The sequence below is a fragment of the Juglans microcarpa x Juglans regia genome, chromosome 5D, assembly GCF_004785595.1.
Source record: "Juglans microcarpa x Juglans regia isolate MS1-56 chromosome 5D, Jm3101_v1.0, whole genome shotgun sequence".
Classification (NCBI taxonomy): domain Eukaryota; kingdom Viridiplantae; phylum Streptophyta; class Magnoliopsida; order Fagales; family Juglandaceae; genus Juglans; species Juglans microcarpa x Juglans regia.
The window spans coordinates 33,416,639-33,427,323 of record NC_054602.1 but is presented as its reverse complement, the minus strand read 5'-3'; positions in this window follow the sequence as shown (position 1 = coordinate 33,427,323).

Below are 10,685 nucleotides of genomic sequence, written 5' to 3'. Positions count from 1 at the left end.
AGGAGGCCGGGCGGTCCCTAATCTTTCCCACTTGTCAACTCATTATGAAGATGATGGTAAGTCAGGCAATCGAAAGGCTAGACTTGCTCTTTGTGGTGAGGTAGGTCGGGGTTGCCCTTAAGAATAAACTCGTATGTTGACCCCCAACGGGAATGTAGAGTAGTCATGCAACCTAGAGACTGGACTCGCGCCTCGCCTTGAGGGATGTCGAGCAATCAAAAGGCTGGACCCGCCTGTTGACTCTAATAGGGAGGGTAAGTAGTCTGTCAGCCGAGAGGCTGGACCCGCGCTTTGCCGTGAGGGAGGTCGGTTAGTCCATGACCTTTCCCTCCTATTGACGCTCATGGGGAAGGTAAGTAGGCTTGTTCGTTTTGTATGAATATTTATCGTTATCGAACAACATTTATTCTTCCGGCGTTTTTGTTTGATGGTGTTAGTGGATTTTTTCCTTCCAATGTGAATTATTATTAATGCTAGAGTTTGTTTGTAGTAATCTGCACTAGGTGGCCAGGGAGTCCATCGATCCCTAAGTCCACCTTAGGTAGTTGTTGAGCCCGTCGACTCGTTCCCAAAGGTAACTCGCTGGTAGCGGCTATGGCAAGAGTGTAAACACTCGACATTTGCTGGTGGAGATGTTATTCCAAGAGTAATGTCAGGTAATTGAAAGACTAGACCCGCGCTCCGCCATGAGAGAGGTCGCGACTCGTCTTTCTTTCGAGGATGGGGTGCATAACCATTCTAAAATATACTGAGTCAGTTAACATAAACAATGCAAACTTCAAATGTGAAATAACCAAACCTAGGTGGACCCGCCGTGAGGGAGGTCGCGCAGTTTGGTATATGAAATGATCAAACCACACCTTGCTGTGAGGGAGGTCGAGCAGTCTAAGACTGAACCCGCCTGTTTACTATCTACGAAAAGGTAAGTAGTCGGGCAGCTAAGGGCTAGGCCCGCGCTCTTTCGTGAGAGAGGTCGAGTAGCCTGGAAACTAGACTCGCCTTTTTAAGCCCCATGGGGAGGTAAGATGTCGGGTAGCCAGAGGGCCGAACTTGCGCTTCACTGTGAGGAAGGTCGGGCAGCCTGATGTTGGACCCGCCCGTTGACTCTCCATGGGAAGGTAAGATGTCAGGCAACCAGAGGGCTGGATGTGTGCTTTGTCATGAGAGAGGTAGCAATTTAAGGTTGGACCCGCATGTTGACTCATCACGGGAAGGTAAGTAGTCAGGCACAATGTTTTGAATACCGTACCGGACATCGTACCGGTCAAGGCACTGGAACGAAATATTTCGGTACCGATACCGTTTCGGGATAGCGTTTCGGGATAGTCGATCTATAAATAAATTATATATATAAATATATATAAAAATTATATTCTAAAATAATAGTCTATATATAAATAAATTATATACAAATACATATATATATAAATTATAAATAGTCTAGTCTGAATTGAGGGTTAAAAAATAAGTTTGTAGTTTGAAAAAATGAAAAAAAAAAAAAAAACACAGGCCGAAATATAGGCCGGTACAGGCCGAAATTGAGGCCGGTATGACCGGTACCGGCCGGTACGGCCGGTATTTTGGCCGGTACGGAACAGGTATAGTACCTATACCGGCCGGACGGCCGAAACGAAAAATTTCGGCCGTACCGGCTGGTACGGTATGAAATTTAAAACTTTGGTCAGGCAACCAAATACTGGACCCGCACTCCTCTATTTGAGAGGTCAAGTAGCCTAGAGACTAGACTCGCCTCTTTAAGCCTCACGGGGAGGTAAGATGTTAGGCAGCCAGAGGGCTAGACCCTTGCTTCGCCGTGAGGGAGGTCAGACAATCTGAGGCTAGACCCGCCTGTTGACTCATCACGAGAAGGTAAGTAGTTGGGCAGCCAATGGCTGGACTTGCGCTCGCTCCTATGTGAGAGAGGTCGAGCATCTTGGAGACTAGACTCACATCTTTAAGCCCCAAGGGGAGATAAGATGTCGGGCAGCCAGGGTCTGGACCCGCGCTTTGCCGAGAGGGAGGTTGGGCAATCTGAGGTTGGACCCGCCTGTTGACTCATCACAGGAAGATAAGTAGTCGAGCAGCCAATGACTGGACTTGCGCTCCTCCGTGAGAGTGGTTGATCAGCCTAGAGACTAGATTCGCCCCTTTGAGCCCCATAGAGAGGTAATATGTCGAGCAACCAGGGGGCTAGACCTGCACTTCGCATGAGGGAGGTTAGGTAGCCTGAGGCTAGGCCCGCCTGTTGACTCTCCAGGGGAAGGTAAGATGTCTGGCAACCATGGGGTTAGACCCGTGTTTCGTCGTGAGAGAGGTTAGGTAGTCTGAGGCTGAACCCGCCTGTTTACTCATCACGGAAAGGTAAGTGGTTGGGCAGCTAAGAGCTAGACCCACACTCCTCCTTGAGAGAGGTCGAGTAGCTAGGAGACTATACTCGCTTCTTTAAACCCCATGGGAAAGAAAACCAGGAAAATAATTATACTCTCATTTAATATGTTCAATATCAAAATAAAAAATACTTAATATAGATTGTCATCGAGCAAATATTTGTTTAGAAACCAAGTTTTTCAAATCTTTAATCAAAACTTCTTTGGCTGACTTGCAATCAATTCTAAGTAAAAACTTTTGATTTAACAGATCATCTTGAAATTTTGAAATACATAATACAATAGCTAAAATTTCATTCTTAATAGTACTACAATTCTTCTGAGCATGATTCCAACATCCTGAGTGAAAACGAGTAGTTTTTTTTTAGGATTATAAGATAATCTTTGTTTTAGGATTTCTCAATTTTCGGCTGGTTTGGATAATGAGATGAGATGAGATGGTTTTAAATGAAACTTGAACGTTGAATAAAATATTGTTAGAATATTATTTTTTTAATATTATTATTATTTGGAGATTTGAAAATGTTGAATTGTTTATTATATTTTGTGGATAAATTTGAGAAAGTTATAATGATGAGATGATATGAGATAAAACATTCTCTTAATCTAAACGAACAGTCAGAGGCATCCCGTAACGACCCAACCCAATATTATTAGGGATGAAATAGGAAAAAATTTAATGGGCCTAAAATAGGTTTAATGGGCCGTATTGGAATAGCCTACGAGCTATTAAGATTTTTGAAGTTATTGAATTTTTATGGACCATATTGGATAAGAGCATTATCATTGGCTTAGCCAAATGCATCTTTAAAATTTAGTCAATATCACACTTTTTTGCATTTGCCTATTCTATTTAAATTCAATTCCCACATTGGATTAGTCATTCACTCTTTATATAATAATAAAATATTATTAAATTAATAATTTTTTATTTAATTTATTTGTATCACATTTTATAATTCTATCAATTTAATAATAATAATTATTATTATTATATTCTAATGAAAATAATATTAAAAAAATGATATTTTCAAAAGTCATTTAATGCTAATAACAAAAAATATTTGATTAAACTCATCTAAAATTCTATTTAAATTTCTTAATTACAAACCAAACAATATTTTTGCTTGGAGTGAGAAACTAATATTTTAATGTTTACTTGGAGTGAGAAACTAATATTTTAATATTTACTTAAAGTGAGAAATTAATATTTTAATATTTGGTGAATCAATTGTAACTCTCCATCTTTAACCAACCACTATAGCAGAAGTCTATCTTATTTTAGATTTGGTCAATCCAATGTGAGGTTTTTTTTTACATCAATTATGTAAATTTTAGCTAACTTTCCCATTTGGACAAGTCAATGTGGATGCTCTAAACTGGGAATTATTATTTCTTGGGATTTAGTTAGGCACAAAGGCCAAAAATTATTTTTAAGGTCGTTAAAATTAGTTGAAAATTTTAGAAAAAAATAATGGGCCGATATTTTAGCAACCCAATTGAAATTATTGAATTTTTAGCTTATGAAATCAACCCAAACCGGTTAGGCCCAATGAAATTATTTTCTAATAGGAATACAACTCTATAAGTAATCTTCACGTTAAAACTCTTTAATCGACTGTCTTCTCAAACTCTAAGTCATGTAAGTATCCACCTTCTACTAGAATTCATGCCCAAATAAAACTCTCTTACGATTCTACAAATCATCTTCACATTAAAACTCTTAAACCGACTATATATATATATAGATATATATATATATATGCTCAGCCCATGCAATTTATATGTAAATCTCATTCTTCTTCAAGCCTCATTGTAGTGTCCCCAAAATCATGCAGATCACATCTAGCCTACTAGCAACCCTCACGGCTTCCACTCAATTGCTACCACCTCCTCCCCTCAAACTAGAGCCATGCACCCAACCTAACCTTCCTGCACCCACATCACCACCACCGAGAGCCTCTGTATTAGCCACCTCCTCCACACCACTACCACGCAGCTGCACCGAGAACCACCAAGACGAAGCCTAGCTATGACCCAACCCATGTGCACCATAAAGAACCATGAGCCCCTTCCTCCACACACAACCAACGCAAGCCCCTATTTTATAACACAAAAACAGAGTATCTAAAACCAGCCATTGCGCCTCTACTACCAACAACAGAAGCTGCCACCCACTCCAGAGACAACACAGGTGACCACCTCATCGAGAACCTGCCAACCTCCACGTTGAGTCGATCACTGCCACCGTCTCTTGTGTTACACCACACACACAAGATCGGCAATCGCCAGAACAGACCTCGTGAGGCCCTACTTCAAGCCACCCATCACCGTCGTATGGCCCTCTCTTCGTAGACTAGATAGAACGATGCTTCATAGCCACTATTGCTAAGAAATTAGCCTTCGGTTTCTCTCCCTACGTAAAAGCTCTCTTAATCTACATTAGTTTTCCTTTCTCTCCTTCTCGCTCTATCTGTCTCTTGCTCAGTATAGATTTATGTTTTATTTGGTCTGAATTATATTAGAGGTTTATGTACGTTACAGACTGAGGATGTTATATGAAAGGGTACGTGCTATGGGTCCCTGTTATACAGGCCTATTATGCAAATTATTCATCAAGTTTGGAGTTATAATACATGTACGTAGATTTATAGAGTTTATGTGATCTTAGGATTGATCGTAAATTTTTAAAGAAATAATTATGTGGAGATCAAAGTATTCGGGGTGACGACATTTTAGGATTTGGAGAATCTTAGATTTTAGGAAAGTTGAGATTATTTTAGAGTGTCGGGCTTTTAATTCTAAAGTACGTGATAAATTAAAATTTTACATGAATTTTATAGATAATCAGCTTCGTCCCTGTAGCATGATCATACCGTTGCACGTATGAACGATAAAAGACATATCTTTATAAAAGTATCATGCATGTACGCCATCCATTAGAAGTTACTTTTTATGTACCCAAGACATGATTTATGCATAAGTTTCATGTTAGTTGCATAATACATGATGTGAAGATTTATGCATGATATATGAAAAGCCATACATGATTTTATGTAAAGATTTATGTATTAAAATATTTATAAAAATCATGATTTTATATGAGGAAACATGTATCATGACATTTTATGAAAAAATGTGATTTCATTTGAAATATATGATGCAACAAGTATGCAAGTATGATTATAATGAAGTATGAATGATAAGATACATAATGGCCTATGTTATGATATGAAGACGATACTATATGTTATGGGCATATTTTATTGTAGGTTGTATATGTTGATAGCGCAGCCAGTGTGTCTTCCTTATGCATGGATTTTACAATCCGCGATCACGGGCCAAGTCGAAATCTACTTGGATTTGCTAATCCTAACTTACGAGGGTCAACAGTGGGTATCGGCCTACGGCGAGTGAAAGACAAGTTAATGTATTTCATATATAGAGCAGGTTCATGTTATTTATGTATGTATTTATGAGCATGCATATTTTTCAAAAACTCTTATATTAATTATGTTTACTATATGATGTGTTGTTTATTGAGTATTCAACTTTTTTTTTTTTATGTTTTTATGTTTTAACCTCCCCCAGTGATAATTTTTATGAGGATGGAGCTGTAGGACAGGACTTGACCTAGGGAGGCGAGGCAGAAGCCTAGATAGTTTATCTTATGCTCAACTTTATGATTTTTAGTTTAATAAGTTATTTTGATAAGCACATGAGACTTTATTGATTTTACATAAGGGTTTCTACAGACTCTCTTTTGGATTTTAATTATTTAATAAAGATTGAATTTATTTATTTATGAGATTTTTCATATATAGTGCTTTTTTAAAAATAAAAAATTTTTAAATCAAAGTTTAGTAGCGTATCAATTCCCGAAAATTCTAAAACTGACTTTATTGGAGAACAGGGGGTTATATATCCGTTACAACAACTTTGAAGGCATAAGGAGAAGGAAGTTCTAGGCATGGGAGTTGTTTAACATGAGATTTAATTTATTTTATAGTACTTGTATGTTCATCTGTTCATGGAGGTGTATTCTTTTTTAATATTTTAAATAAAAGTTTACATAATAGACCGAGAGATTGACAAAAGTCTGCAACATAATTAAGGCTTCTAAGAAACCTTTGTAATTGTTGTTTATCTATAATTTTATCAATAAATTTATTAATAAATTCTATTGCTCTGCTAATAGGTGTAATTGTTCCTTGATAGATATCACGTCCAATAAATCTAATTTTATTTTGGAATAAATTTATTTTAGGTGATGAAACAACTAATTCATTTTGTTTAATAATTTGAACAAAGTATTCAAATGTTTCTAATGTTGTTCAATAGATTAAGAGAAGATTAATACGTCATTTATGTAAACTATGGAGAAGTGAGTGAATGGAGTAAATATGTCATTCATAATATTTTAAAATTCATTGAGACTATTTTTTAATCCTAACGACATAACATTTCATTCATAATGTCCGAAGGAAAAATCTTTATATCAGCCTACTATTGACAGTAACCGCAACACACCTGAGATGTGGACCGGATTCACTAAACGCACTGGACCAGGTTGACTTACACGCACACTTGCAGGCTCTCATCCCTCACACGTAGATGAAATCGTCTCTCCTCTTAGCCCTAATTCTTGTTCGAGGATCTTCTCATTTCGCACCTCCTCCGTCGTCTTCGATTTCAGCGCAATCAAGCCAAGTAACAAACCACCGATCAGAGCCCTCCCCACCACGACGCGAGCCAAACACAACAAGGAAGGTCGATTTCAGAATGGCGGATCCGATCCCGGCAGCAACACCGCCGAGATCCGCCACGGACTTTTTCTCCGACCCTCTCGATTCTCACCCACTTTGGTTCAAGCCCTCTCTCTTCCTCTCCGCGAACTTCGACTCCGAATCCTACATCTCCGAGCTCCGAACCTTCGTTCCCTTTGATACGCTCCAATCCGAACTCGATGCCCATCTCGCCTCCCTCAACCACGAGCTCATCGACCTGATTAACCGCGACTACGCCGACTTCGTTAACCTCAGTACCAAACTCGTGGATGTTGATGCTTTGGTGGTGCAAATATGGGCCCCACTGGTCGAGCTTTGAGAAAAGATTGAGCAGTACAGGGGTTCCATGGATCGCTCGCTCGTGGCTCTCAGAAATGGGTTGAATTAGAGGTCGGAGGCCGCATCTGCAAGAGAGACCCTGGAGCTTTTGCTTGACACATTTAAAGTGGTGTCGAAGGTACGACTGCGTGTTTGTATGTGGATCTTATTTGAGCTTAGTCGGATTTAGAACAGATCAGCATAAGATTTGATTTTCGTATTTGTAACAGGTTAGCAATGCCTGATTTAGGGATAACATTTGTGACTTATTAAGTGGCTGCTTTAGTTTGGAGTTCATTCTATGGTTGCTTAATTTACTAATGTATGTGGAATTAGATTTAAAATTACATAGATCACACAATAAAACATTTGGATAATGAAGGCACTATGATTGAGTTTGACATAATTGGAATTTCTGCACAGTTTTGGTTCTTGCAAACTCAATGACACACCGTGTAGAATTCAAATAGAGCGGAAATCTTTGCAGTCTTTTATTGGTTTCAGTGAGCTAAACAATTTTATGAAGTGTAACTGTGTGTTTTTAAGGTTCAATTTACAATTTTGGTTCAATTGCCTTTAGAAGCCTTGGATCTGATTCTTGGCGTATTGCAGATCTGGATCCCTGTTTATTTTTGTACAATACAATGGTCTAATGTGCAGGTCGAAAAACTAATAAAAGAACTACCGAGTATGCCTGCTGATTGGTCAAATGGAGATGCAGATTTGGCAGAGAAGAATTCTGCAAGTAATGGGATTTCCACACAACATGTTGAGAATGGGACAAACCTCAGAGAGACTCAGAGCATGCTTTTGGAGAGAATTGCCAGTGAGATGAATCGGTTGAAGTTCTATATGGCTCATGCACAGGTCTTTTATTGCTCTCCCTCACATTTAGTGTTAGTATTTTTAATAAATAATATTTATTTCTTACTGATTGCTCGCCTTTGCTTTTTGGTCTTTTACGTTGTGTTTAATGGGGCTGGTCATTAAATTGCCGTTTGGGAAGAGTTTTGGTCTTTTTAAGTGTTCAAACTTCAAACCGTTTTTTTTATTTCAAGTGGTTTTATGCCTTAGACGTTGGAAGATTAATTTCTTTAACATTCTAAAGCTTTTATTTCTCTTTATTGTTCAGTTGCTGTTTATTTTCTCTGGGAAGAACGTTGGCTTTGAAGGCCGTAGGGTCTTTTAAGAGCATATTTTAAGTTGGCTTTGATTGTTTTTTCCCGTTATGTCTACGATGTCTGGAGTCGTTTTTTGTCCAGTTTATATATTTGTGTAGTCTTGCTATTAGTTTGGTTTTAGTGATATACTTTAGAGAAAGAGAGATAAAAATAAGTTTAGTGAATATATATTTTTGAGAGTATTTCTAGATAAAATAAAAGGTGTTCTTTTGAGTAGAGCTTTGGGCTCAACCACTTGTGCAGAGTAGGCTTGAGTCATACGATGATCAGTTGGGCTGTTGTATTTTAGAGGAGTCAAGTCAAGAGGAGTTCTGCTGCACCGGTTAATTTGAGACTTTGTATACTGCAGAGAGCTTGAATCTTCTTAAAGAGAGCGATATTTCCGTACTTCAGTCCAAACTAGCTTCGTTTTAATTTTATTTTAATTATAATTTTTATTATATTATTGTGTATTTCACCAACATTTAATTTTTTCTTTTTGCCGCATTTATACATGTTTGACATTTTATCGAGGGTTCTTTCAATTGCCTATTTCTTTGACAATAAGATCCTGCATGATAAATATATCATGACATTTAAAGTCAACAAGAGAAATAAGATTGATGCTGTTTCTTAAGTAGGAAGCTTGGGGAATGATGCTAGTGAATAAAAGTTTGAATGGAGCTTGACTGTTAGTTAACAATAATAAAATAAAGACAACTAAAGTTAACATGCTTAAAGAAGAGTAGGAACATTTTTTTTTTTAACTATTATGGGAGATATATTTATATTTATATATATTTATATATATATATATATATATATATCTGTTTAAATCTACCAGCTTGACCATTAGTTCTCTCACCAACAACCTTATGCTGCTATTGATAATCCAAGGAGTGCAGAAGAAATTTTATGATGAGCTAAGGTTGTGAGGATGGAACTTCCATTAAAAAACCTAAGATCTTAAATAGTACCTGACAATGAAAAGATTCATCCATTGGTGCAGTCATTGGTCTTTATTTTACAAAAGCCGTTCTTAGATTTATATGATCATATTTTGATTGCTTCTATCTTTTACTTGCAGCCTATTAATTTGTGCTTTGCCATGAAACTTACCTATAAGCAATAGCTTTGCAAATGAAGCATGTATGCCAGTTTTTTTTTTTTTTTTTTTAATAAAGCACGTCTTTGCTCATAGCCCCAATTGAGTATGCATTGCATCATCAATTATCACTTTGGAACCTTGTTGACCTCATTCTATCTTGGTTACAACAATATCTGAATGATTGACCAAATATGACAAAAATGTCATGTTATGGCATGTCAGATAATCAGCTGTTTCTATAGGTACAAATTCATGTTTTTTACATGACTGACATGAGTAGCTCCAACAAGAAAAATTAATTAATTTTTTGTTTCTTTTTACAGAGTTACGAGAGCAACAGCCAAAAAATTACGAATTTCTTAGGACTCAAGATATTCTGGCTGTATATCCTTTGCATGATTGGAAAGTTGCATAAGAATCAAGCAATATGAAAGGCAAAGAAAGTCAAGATGAACCTGATATTATTTTGTTGTGATTTGTGCTGTAATTATTTTATATTCAAAAAACAATAATGTATGTCGGTCAGTGCTAAGATATAGATATTAGGTCATTTGTAATGTTCATCCAGTTAATGTCTTTTTGAAATGTTGTAATGTTGCAATATTTGTAAGACATTTTGGAATGTAACTTTGAATGTTACTTACAAAAACATGTTCATAATGTAATTGTTTACATTGCACTCTGTTGATTGTGATTGTAATGATAACAATATCTGTCCAAAATTATATGGTAATATGTCCAAAATCATAGGGTAATTTGTCCAAAATTAGAACCAAACTCTACCAAAAAAGACACTAACCACAAAAAATAAACTAACCACCAAAATATTTCTAGAATTACAATCCACAACATTACACTTGACAATATTTGTCTACAACTACAACAAAGATCTGTCCACAATTATAGCCGAGCATACCAAAATTAC